Source organism: Arachis stenosperma, chromosome 4 (genome assembly GCF_014773155.1).
Source record: "Arachis stenosperma cultivar V10309 chromosome 4, arast.V10309.gnm1.PFL2, whole genome shotgun sequence".
NCBI lineage: Eukaryota > Viridiplantae > Streptophyta > Magnoliopsida > Fabales > Fabaceae > Arachis > Arachis stenosperma.
The window spans coordinates 24,942,177-24,952,716 of record NC_080380.1 but is presented as its reverse complement, the minus strand read 5'-3'; the positions used below and the strand labels follow the sequence as shown (position 1 = coordinate 24,952,716).

At 41.6% G+C, this 10,540-nt stretch overlaps 1 non-coding gene across 1 annotated transcript; it reads left to right on the top strand.

Annotated features, from left to right (window-relative positions):
- Positions 1-9,689: 9,689 nt before the first annotated feature.
- On the top strand, positions 9,690-9,797 carry LOC130977278 (small nucleolar RNA R71). Its single transcript, XR_009084978.1, has one exon. It is a non-coding gene; the product is annotated as a small nucleolar RNA R71 (small nucleolar RNA).
- The last annotated feature ends 743 nt before the right edge of the window (positions 9,798-10,540 follow it).

Below are 10,540 nucleotides of genomic sequence, written 5' to 3'. Positions count from 1 at the left end.
CCCAAAACACTAACCTTTTGGGCGTTAAACGCCCAGCCAGGTACCCTGGCTGGCGTTTAAATGCCAGTTTTCCTTCCTCACTGGGCGTTTTGAACGCCCAGTGATGAGCGGATAATTTGTACGCTTTTTGGCATTGTTTTTAGTATGTTTCTAGTAGGATTTAGTTAGTTTTTAGTATATTTTTATTAGTTTTTAGTTAAAATTCACTTTTCTGGACTTTACTATGAGTTTGTGTGTTTTTCTGTGATTTCAGGTATTTTCTGACTGAAATTGAAGGTTCTGAGCAAAAATCTGATTCAGAGACTGAAAAGGACTGCAGATGCTGTTGGATTCTGACCTCCCTGCACTCGAAGTGGATTTTCTGGAGCTACAGAAGCCCAATTGGCGCGCTCTCAACGGCGTTGGAAAGTAGACATCCTGGGCTTTCCAGCAATATATGATAGTCCATACTTTGCCCAAGATTTGATGGCCCAAACCGGCGTTCAAAGTCACCCTCAGGAATTCCAGCGTTAAACGCTGGAACTGGCATAAAACTTGGAGTTAAACGCCCAAACTGGCATGAAAGCTGGCGTTTAACTCCAGAAAAGGTCTCTACACGAAAATGCTTCAATGCTCAGCCCAAGCACACACCAAGTGGGCCCGGAAGTGGATTTTTCTGTCATTTACTCATTTCTGTAAACCTTAGGATACTAGTTTACTATTAATAGGATCTTTTGACATTGTATCAGACCTCATGACATTTTTACACGTTTCTTGGTGTACATTCCACGGCATGAGTCTCTAAACCCCATGGTTGGGGGTGAGGAGCTCTGCTGTGTCTTGATGGATTAATGCAATTACTACTGTTTCTTATTCAATCATGCTTGTTTCCAATTCTAAGATATCACTTGCTCTTAACCCGGATGAATGTGATTATCCGTGACACTCATCATCATTCTCAACTATGAACGTGTGCCTGACAACCACCTCCGTTCTACCTTAGATTGAGTAGATATCTCTTGGATTCCTTAAACCAGAATCTTCGTGGTATAAGCTAGAACTGATGGCGGCATTCAAGAGAATCCGGAAGGTCTAAACCTGTCTGTGGTATTCTGAGTAGGATTCAAGACTGAATGACTGTGACGTGCTTTAAACTCCAGCAGGCGGGGCGTTAGTGACAGACGCAAAAGGATCGATGGATTCTATTCCGGCCTGACCGAGAACCGACAGCTGATTAGCCATGCTGTGACAGAGCATAGGAACATTTTCACTGAGAGGATGGAGGGTAGCCACTGACAACGGTGAAACCCTACATACAGCTTGCCATGGAAGGAGCCTTGCGTGTTTTGATGAAGAAGACAGTAGGAAAGCAGAGATTCAGAAGATGGAGCATCTCCAAAACCTCAACCTATTCTCCATTACTGCTGAACAAGTAACCATTTCATGTTCTTTTGCTTTTTACAATCAATCCTGATAATTTCTGATATCCTGACTAAGATTTACAAGATAACCATAGCTTGCTTCAAGCCGACAATCTCCGTGGGATCGACCCTTGCTCACGCAAGGTATTACTTGGACGACCCAGTGCACTTGCTGGTTAGTTGTGCGGGATTGCAAAAGTGTTGTTGCAATTTCGTGCACCAAGTTTTTGGCGCCGTTGCCGGGGATTGTTCGAGTTTGGACAACTGACGGCTTATCTTGTTGCTTAGATTAGGACTGTTTTATTTTTGTTGGTTTAGAGTCTTTTAGTTGAGTCTAGTTTCACATTTTAAGTTTGGTGTCAATTGCATGCTTTTGCTTTTCTTTTAATTTTCAATTTTGCATGTTCTTAGTCCCTTTTTGATTCATAAAAATTCTAAGTTTGGTGTCCTCTTTGTGTTTTTCTTTAAAATTTTCGAAAATTAGTGTTTGATTTTCTAAAAATTTTAAGTTTGGTGTCTTTTTGTGTTTTCTCTTTCTCTTTTCAAAAATCAAATCTTTTTCATAAAAATTTTTCAATCATATCTTTTTAATTGCTGTTTTCAAAATCTTTCCAATTAACTAATTGATTCTGTTCTCAATTTGCTTTGATCTTATTTTCTTTTTGATTTTCGAATTTTTATTTTTAATTTTCTTTTGTTTTATTTTAATTTCTTTTTCGTTAATTCAAAAAAAAAAAACAAAATTTATCTATTTGCAATCATTATCATTTCCCTTTTGTCCATTATGGACCTAAGAGGGATTGATCAGTCCAAAAGGACTCTGGGGTCATATGCTAACCCCATTACAGCTGATATGGGAGTAGCATCTGTACACCTCCCATCAAAGCAAGCAGCTTTGAGCTAAATCCTCAACTCATTATCATAGTGCAGCAAATTGCCAGTATTCCGGTCTTCCACAGGAAGAACCTACTGAGTTTGGCACAAGTTCTTACAAATGCTGACACAGTACATGATAAAGAGGTAGATCAGGATGTCTACAGACTATTATTGTTTCCATTTGCTATAAAAGATCAAGCTAAAAGGTGGTTGAATAACCAACCTACAGCAAGCATAAAGACATGGAAACAGTTGTCAGACAAATTCCTGAATCATTTTTACCCTCCAAAGAGGATGACACAGCTAAGGTGGACATCCAAGGCTTTAAACAAGAGGATAATGAATCCCTTTATATGCCTGGGAGAGGTTATAGAGGTATGCTTAGAAAATGCCCCTCTGAAATGTTTTCAGAGTGGGTACAGTTAGACATCTTCTACTATGGGCTTACAGAAAAAGCTCAGATGTCTTTAGACCACTCAGCTGGTGGATCCATACACATGAGGAAGACAATTGAAGAAGCTCAAGAGCTTATAGACACTGTTGCTAGAAACCAATACTTATATTCTAGCAATGAGTTCGTTCCAAAGGAGGAAGTCATCGCATTAGTCACTGATCCTAATCCTCAGGAACAGATGAATGAGCTTAATCAACAATTGCTCCTGATGACAGAGCAGTTAGCAGAATTTAAAGAAATGCTTCATGATACTAAGGTTGCTAACAAGAACATAGAACTGCAGTTGAATCAAGCAAAACAGCAAATATCTAAACAGATAACAGAGGAATGTCAAGCAGTTCAACTAAGGAGTGGGAGAACACTGAATACCACTGCTCAAGGGAGCAAAAAGCCAAACAAGGAACAATTGACAGAGGACAACCAAACCACTGTTCAAAATCCCTCTGAGGACAGTAAAGAGCCCAGAGAGGAATATTGGCGTTCAAACGCCAGAAAGGGAAGGAAAGCTGGCGTTAAACGCCCATTCCTTGCCCAGTTCTGGCGTTCAAACGCCAGAAAAGGGGGAAAAGTTGGCGTTAAACGCCCATTTTCCACCCAATCCTGGCGTTCAGACGCCAAGGGGAGATCAGACACCTGAGAGTGCTGACAGTAATCCCTCTAACAAGGCTTCTTCAACCACTTCTGTAAGGAATAAACCTGCAGCATCTAGGGTTGAAGAATATCAAGCCAAGATGCCTTATCCTCAGAAACTCCGCAAAGCGGAACAGGATAAGCAATTTGCCCGCTTTGCAGACTATCTAAGGACTCTTGAAATAAAGATTCCGTTTGCAGAGGCACTTGAGCAAATACCTTCTTATGCTAAGTTCATGAAAGAGATCCTAAGTCATAAGAAGGATTGGAGAGAAACTGAAAAAGTGCTTCTCACTGAAAAATGCAGTGCAGTGATTCTGAAAAGCTTACCAGAAAAGCTTCAAGATCCTGGAAGCTTTATAATACCATGCACATTAGAAGGTGCTTGCACCAAGACAGCTTTATGTGATCTTGGAGCAAGCATCAATCTAATACCTGCATCCACTATTAGAAAGCTTGGGTTGGCTGGAGAAGTCAAACCAACCAGGATATGCCTCCAACTTGCTGATGGCTCCATTAAATACCCATCAGGCATAATAGAGGACATGATTGTCAAGGTTGGGCCATTTGCCTTTCCAACTGACTTTGTGGTGCTGGAAATGGAGGAGCACAAGAGTGCAACTCTCATTCTAGGAAGACCTTTCCTAGCAACTGGACGAACTCTCATTGATGTACAAAGAGGGGAAGTAACCCTGAGAGTCAATGAGGATGAGTTCAAGTTGAATGCTGTAAAAGCTATGCAACATCCAGACACTCCAAATGACTGCATGGGCGCTGACATTATTGACTCTCTGGTAGAAGAGATCAATATGGCTGAAAGCCTAGAATCAGAGCTTGAGGACATCTTCAAGGATGCTCAACCTGATCAAGAAGAACTAGAGGAAGCAAAGGAATTTTCGAAAATTCCTCAGGAGGAGGATAAACCTCCCAAACCTGAACTCAAACCTCTACCACCTTCCCTGAAGTATGCTGGTGCACGAAATTGTGATCAATACTTTTTAATACACGAAATAATCCCCGGTAATGGCTCCAAAGACTTGGTGCTCAATACCATGGCATAAACACAACTTCGCACAACTAACCAGCAAGTGCACTGGGTCGTCCAAGTAATAAACCTTACGCGAGTAAGGGTCGATCCCACGGAGATTGTTGGTATGAAGCAAGCTATGGTCACCTTGTAAATCTCAGTCAGGCAGACTCAAATGGGTATGGTGATAAACGAATAAAGCATAAGGATAAAGATAGAGATACTTATGTATATCATTGGTGAGAGCTTCAGATAAGCGTATAAAGATGCCTTCCCTTCCGTCTCTCTGCTTTCCTACAGTCTTCATCCAATCCTTCTTACTCCTTTCCATGGCAAGCTCATGTAGGGTTTCACCGTTGTCAGTGGCTACCTCCCATCCTCTCAGTGAAAATGTTCCCATGCTCTGTCACAGCATATGGCTAATCAGCTGCGATTCTCGGTCAGGCCGGATAAAATCCATCGATCCTTTTGCGTCTGTCACTAACGCCCCGCCTGCTAGGAGTTTGAAGCACGTCACAGTCATTCAATCATTGAATCCTACTCAGAATACCAAGACAGGTTAGACCTTCCGGATTCTCTTGAATGCCGCCATCAGTTCTTGCCTATACACGAAGACTCTGATCTCACGGAATGGCTGGCTCGTTTGTCAGGCGAGCACTCGGTTGTCAGGCGATCAACCATGCATCGTGTTATCAGGAATCCAAGAGATATTCACTAGAGCTTGATTGCTTGTAGAACAAGAGTGGTTGTCAGTCACTCTGTTCATGAGTGAGAATGATGATGAGTGTCACGGATCATCACCTTCATCAAGTTGAAGAACAAGTGATATCTTGGACAAAGAACAAGCGGAATTGAATAGAAGAACAATAGTAATTGCATTAATACTCGAGGTACAGCAGAGCTCCACACCTTAATCTATGGTGTGTAGAAACTCCACCGTTGAAAATACATAAGAACAAGGTCTAGCATGGCGTGAGGCCAGCCTCCCAATGATCTAAGATAGCATAAAACTCAAAGATAGCTACCAAGATGTCAAATACAATAGTAAAAGGTCCTACTTATAGAAAACTAGTAGCCTAAGGTGTACAAAGATGAGTAAATGACATAAAAATCCACTTCCGGGCCCACTTGGTGTGTGCTTGGGCTGAGCAATGAAGCATTTTCGTGTAGAGACTCTCCTTGGAGTTAAACGCCAGCTTTGGTGCCAGTTTGGGCGTTTAACTCCCATTCAGGTGCCAGTTCCGGCGTTTAACGCTGGAATTTCTTGAGGTGACTTTGAACGCCAGTTTGGGCCATCAAATCTTGGGCAAAGTATGGACTATCATATATTGCTGGAAAGCCCAAGATGTCTACTTTCCAACGCCGTTGAGATCGCGCCAATTGGGCTTCTGTAGCTCCAGAAAATCCACTTTGAGTGCAGGGAGGTCAGAATCCAACAGCATCTGCAGTCCTTTTGAGTCTCTGGATCAGATTTTTGCTCAGATCCCTCAATTTCAGCCAGAAAAAACCTGAAATCACAGAAAAACACACAAACTCATAGTAAAGTCCAGAAAAGTGAATTTTAACTAAAAACTAATAAAAATATACTAAAAACTAACTAGATCATACTAAAAACATACTAAAAACAATGCCAAAAAGCGTATAAATTATCCGCTCATCACAACACCAAACTTAAATTGTTGCTTGTCCCCAAGCAACTGAAAATCAAATAAGATAAAAAGAAGAGATATACTATAGACTCCAAATTATCAATGAAACTTAGCTCCAAATTAGATGAGCGGGACTAGTAGCTTTTTGCTTCGACAGTTTTGGCATCTCACTTATCCTTTGAAATTCAGAATGATTGGCTTCTTTAGGAACTCAGAATCCAGATAGGTTATTGATTCTCCTAGTTAAGTATGATGATTCTTGAACACAGCTACTTTATGAGTCTTGGCCGTGGCCCAAAGCACTCTGTCTTCCAGTATTACCACCGGATACATACATGCCACAGACACATAATTGGGTGAACCTTTTCAGATTGTGACTCAGCTTTTGCTAGAGTCCCCAATTAGAGGTGTCCAGGGTTCTTAAGCACACTCTTTTTTTGCCTTGGATCACAACTTTATTTCTTTCTTTTTCTTTTTTTTTCTTTTTCTCCCTTTTTTTTTGTATTCACTGCTTTTTCTTGCTTCAAGAATCATTTTTATGATTTTTCAGATCCTCAGTAACATGTCTCCTTTTTCATCATTCTTTCAAGAGCCAACAATTTTAACATTCATGAACAACAAATTCAAAAGACATATGCACTGTTCAAGCATACATTCGGAAAACAAAAAGTATTGTCACCACATCAAACTAATTAAGCTAGTTTTAAAGATGAATTTAAAATCCTGTACTTCTTGTTCTTTTGTGATAAAAACAGTTTTCATTTAAGAAAGGTGATGGATTCATATTCATAGCTTTAAGGCATAGATACTAAGACACTAATGATCACAAGACACAAACATAGATAAACATAAGCATGAAAATTTCGAAAAACAGGAAAATAAAGAACAAGGAGATTAAAGAACGGGTCCACCTTAGTCATGGCGGCTTGTTCTTCCTCTTGAAGATCCTATGGAGTGCTTGAGCTCCTCAATGTCTCTTCCTTGTCTTTGTTGCTCCTCTCTCATGATTCTTTGATCTTCTCTAATTTTATGGAGGAGAATGGAGTGTTCTTGGCGCTCCACCCTTAGTTGTCCCATGTTGGAACTCAATTCTCCTAGGGAGGTGTTGATTTGCTCCCAATAGTTTTGTGGAGGAAAGTGCATCCCTTGAGATGAATCTCTCCATCCCTCATGACTCGGAGGTAGAAGCTTTTGCCTTCCCTTTCCTCTTTCTAGAGGTTTCTCCAGCCTTGGATGCCATAAATGGTTATGGAAAAACAAAAAGCAATGCTTTTACCACACCAAACTTAGAAGGTTTGCTCGTCCTCGAGCAAAAGAAGAAAGAAGAGAGTAGAAGAAGAAGAAATGGGGAGAGGGAGATGGCTTTGTGTTCGGCCAAAGAGGGGGAGAAGTGGTGTTTAGTTTGTGTGAAAATGAAGGAGTGAAGAAGGGTTTATGGGGAAGAGGTGTTGAGGTGATTGGTGAATGGGTGAAGAGGAAAGAGGGTGGTAGGGTTGGTGGGGATCCTGTGGGGTCCACAGATCCTGTGGTGTCAAGGAAAAGTCATCCCTGCACCAAATGGCCTTCAAAATCACGTTTTGACCTATTTCTGGCGTTAAACGCCGGGCTGATGCCCATTCCTGGCGTTTAACGCCAGGTTCTTGCCCTTTTCTGGCGTTTAACGCCAGTCTGGTGCCCCTTTCTGGCGTTAAACGCCCAGAATGGTGCCAGACTGGACATTAAACGCCCAACTGCTAGCCTCACTGGCGTTTAAACGCCAGTGGGTTCTTCCTCCAGGGTGTGCTGTTTTTCTTCCTGTTTTTCATTCTGTTTTTGCCTTTTTTCAATTGATTTGTGACTTCTCATGATCATCAACCTACAAAAAACATAAAATAACAAAAGAAAATAGATAAAATATAACATTGGGTTGCCTCCCAACAAGCGCTTCTTTAATGTCAGTAGCTTGACAGAGGGCTCTCATGGAGCCTCACAGATATTCAGAGCAATGTTGGAACCTCCCAACACCAAACTTAGAGTTTGAATGTGGGGGTTCAACACCAAACTTAGAGTTTGGTTGTGGCCTCCCAACACCAAACTTAGAGTTTGACTGTGGGGGCTCTGTTTGACTCTGATTTGAGAGAAGCTCTTCATGCTTCTTCTCCATGGTGACAGAGGAATATCCTTGAGCCTTAAACACAAAGGATTCTTTCATTCACTTGAATGATCAGTTCACCTCTATCAACATCAATCACAGCCTTGGCTGTGGCTAGGAAGGGTCGGCCAAGGATGATGGTTTCATCCATGCACTTCCCAGTCTCTAGGACTATGAAATCAGTAGGGATGTAATGGTCCTCAATCTTCACCAAAACATCCTCTACAAGTCCATGAGCTTGTTTTCTTGAGTTGTCTGCCATCTCGAGTGAGATTCTTGCAGCTTGTACCTCAAAGATCCCTAGCTTCTCCATTACAGAGAGAGGCATGAGGTTCACACTTGACCCTAAGTCACACAGAGCCTTCTTGAAGGTCATGGTGCCTATGGTACAAGGTATGGAAAACTTCCCAGGGTCTTGTTTCTTTTGAGGTAATTTCTGCCTAGACAAGTCATCCAGTTCTTTGGTGAGCAAAGGAGGTTCATCCTCCCAAGTCTCATTTCCAAATAACTTGTCATTTAGCTTCATGATTGCTCCAAGGTATTTAGCAACTTGCTCTTCAGTGACATACTCATCCTCTTCAGAGGAAGAATACTCATCAGAGCTCATGAAAGGCAGAAGTAAGTCCAATGGAATCTCTATGGTCTCATTTTGAGCCTCAGATTCCCATGGTTCCTCATTGGGGAACTCAGAGGAGGTTGGTGCACGCCCATTGAGGTCTTCCTCAGTGGCGTCCTCTTCCTCTCTTTCCTCTCCAGATTCGGCCATGGTTATGGCTTTGCACTCTCCTTTTGGATTTTCTTCTGTATTACTTGGGAGAGTACTAGGAGGGAGCTCAGTAACTTTCTTGCTCAGCTGTCCCACTTGTACCTCCAAATTCCTAATGGAGGATCTTGTTTCAGTCATGAAACTTTGAGTGGTTTTGATTAGATCAGAGACCATGGTTGCTAAGTCAGAGGGGTTCTGCTTAGAATTCTCTGTCTGTTGCTGAGAAGATGATGGAAAACGCTTGCCATTGCTAAACCTGTTTCTTCCACCATTATTGTTGAAACCTTGTTGAGGTTTCTCTTGATTCTTCCATGAGAAATTTGGGTGATTTCTCCATGAAGAATTATAGGTGTTTCCATAAGGCTCTCCTAGGTAATTCACCTCTTCCATTGAAGGGTTCTCAGGATCATAAGCTTCTTCTTCAGATGAAGCATCCTTAGTACTGCTTGGTGCATTTTGCATTCCAGACAGACTTTGAGAAATCAAATTGACTTGTTGAGTCAATATCTTGTTCTGAGCCAGAATGGCATTCAGAGCATCAATCTCAAGAACTCCTTTCTTCTGACTTGTCCCATTGTTCACAGGATTTCTTTCAGAAGTGTACATGAATTGGTTATTTGCAACCATTTCAATGAGCTCTTGAGCCTCTGTAGGCGTCTTCTTCAGATGAAGAGATCCTCCAGCAGAGCTATCCAAAGACATCTTGGATAGTTCAGAGAGACCATCATAGAAAATACCTATGATGCTCCATTCAGAAAGCATGTCTGAGGGGCATTTTCTGATTAATTGTTTGTATCTTTCCCAAGCTTCATAGAGGGATTCTCCATCCTTCTGTCTGAAGGTTTGGACTTCCACTCTAAGCTTACTCCATTTTTGAGGTGGAAAGAACTTTGCCAAGAAGGCATTGACTAGCTTTTCCCAAGAGTCCAGGCTATCTTTAGGTTGTGAGTCCAACCATATTCTAGCTCTGTCTCTTACAGCAAAAGGGAATAGCATCAGTCGGTAGACCTCAGGGTCAACCCCATTAGTCTTGACTGTGTCACAGATTTGCAAGAACTCAGCTAAAAACTGATGAGGATCTTCCATTGGAAGTCCGTGGAACTTGCAATTCTGTTGCATTAGAGAAACTAATTGAGGCTTAAGCTCAAAGTTGTTTGCTCCAATGGCAGGGATAGAGATGCTTCTCCCATAAAAATTGGGAGTAGGTGCAGTAAAGTCACCCAGCACCTTCCTTGCATTGTTGGCATTGTTGTTGTTTTCGGCTGCCATGGGTTCTTCTTCTTTGAAGAATTCGGTTAGGTCCTCTACAAAGAGTTGTGCCTTAGCTTCTCTTAGCTTTCGCTTCAAGGTCCTTTCAGGTTCAGGGTCAGCTTCAACAAGAATGCCTTTGTCTTTGTTCCTGCTCATATGAAAGAGAAGAAAACAAGAAAATGTGGAATCCTCTATGTCACAGTATAGAGATTCCTTGAGGTGTCAGAGGAAAAGAAAAATAGAAGACAGAGGTAGAAAATTCGAACTTATCAAAGAAGATGGAGTTCGAATTTTGCATTAAGGGATAGTGTTAGTCCATAAATAGAAGGATGTGAGAAGAAGGGAAGTAATTTTCG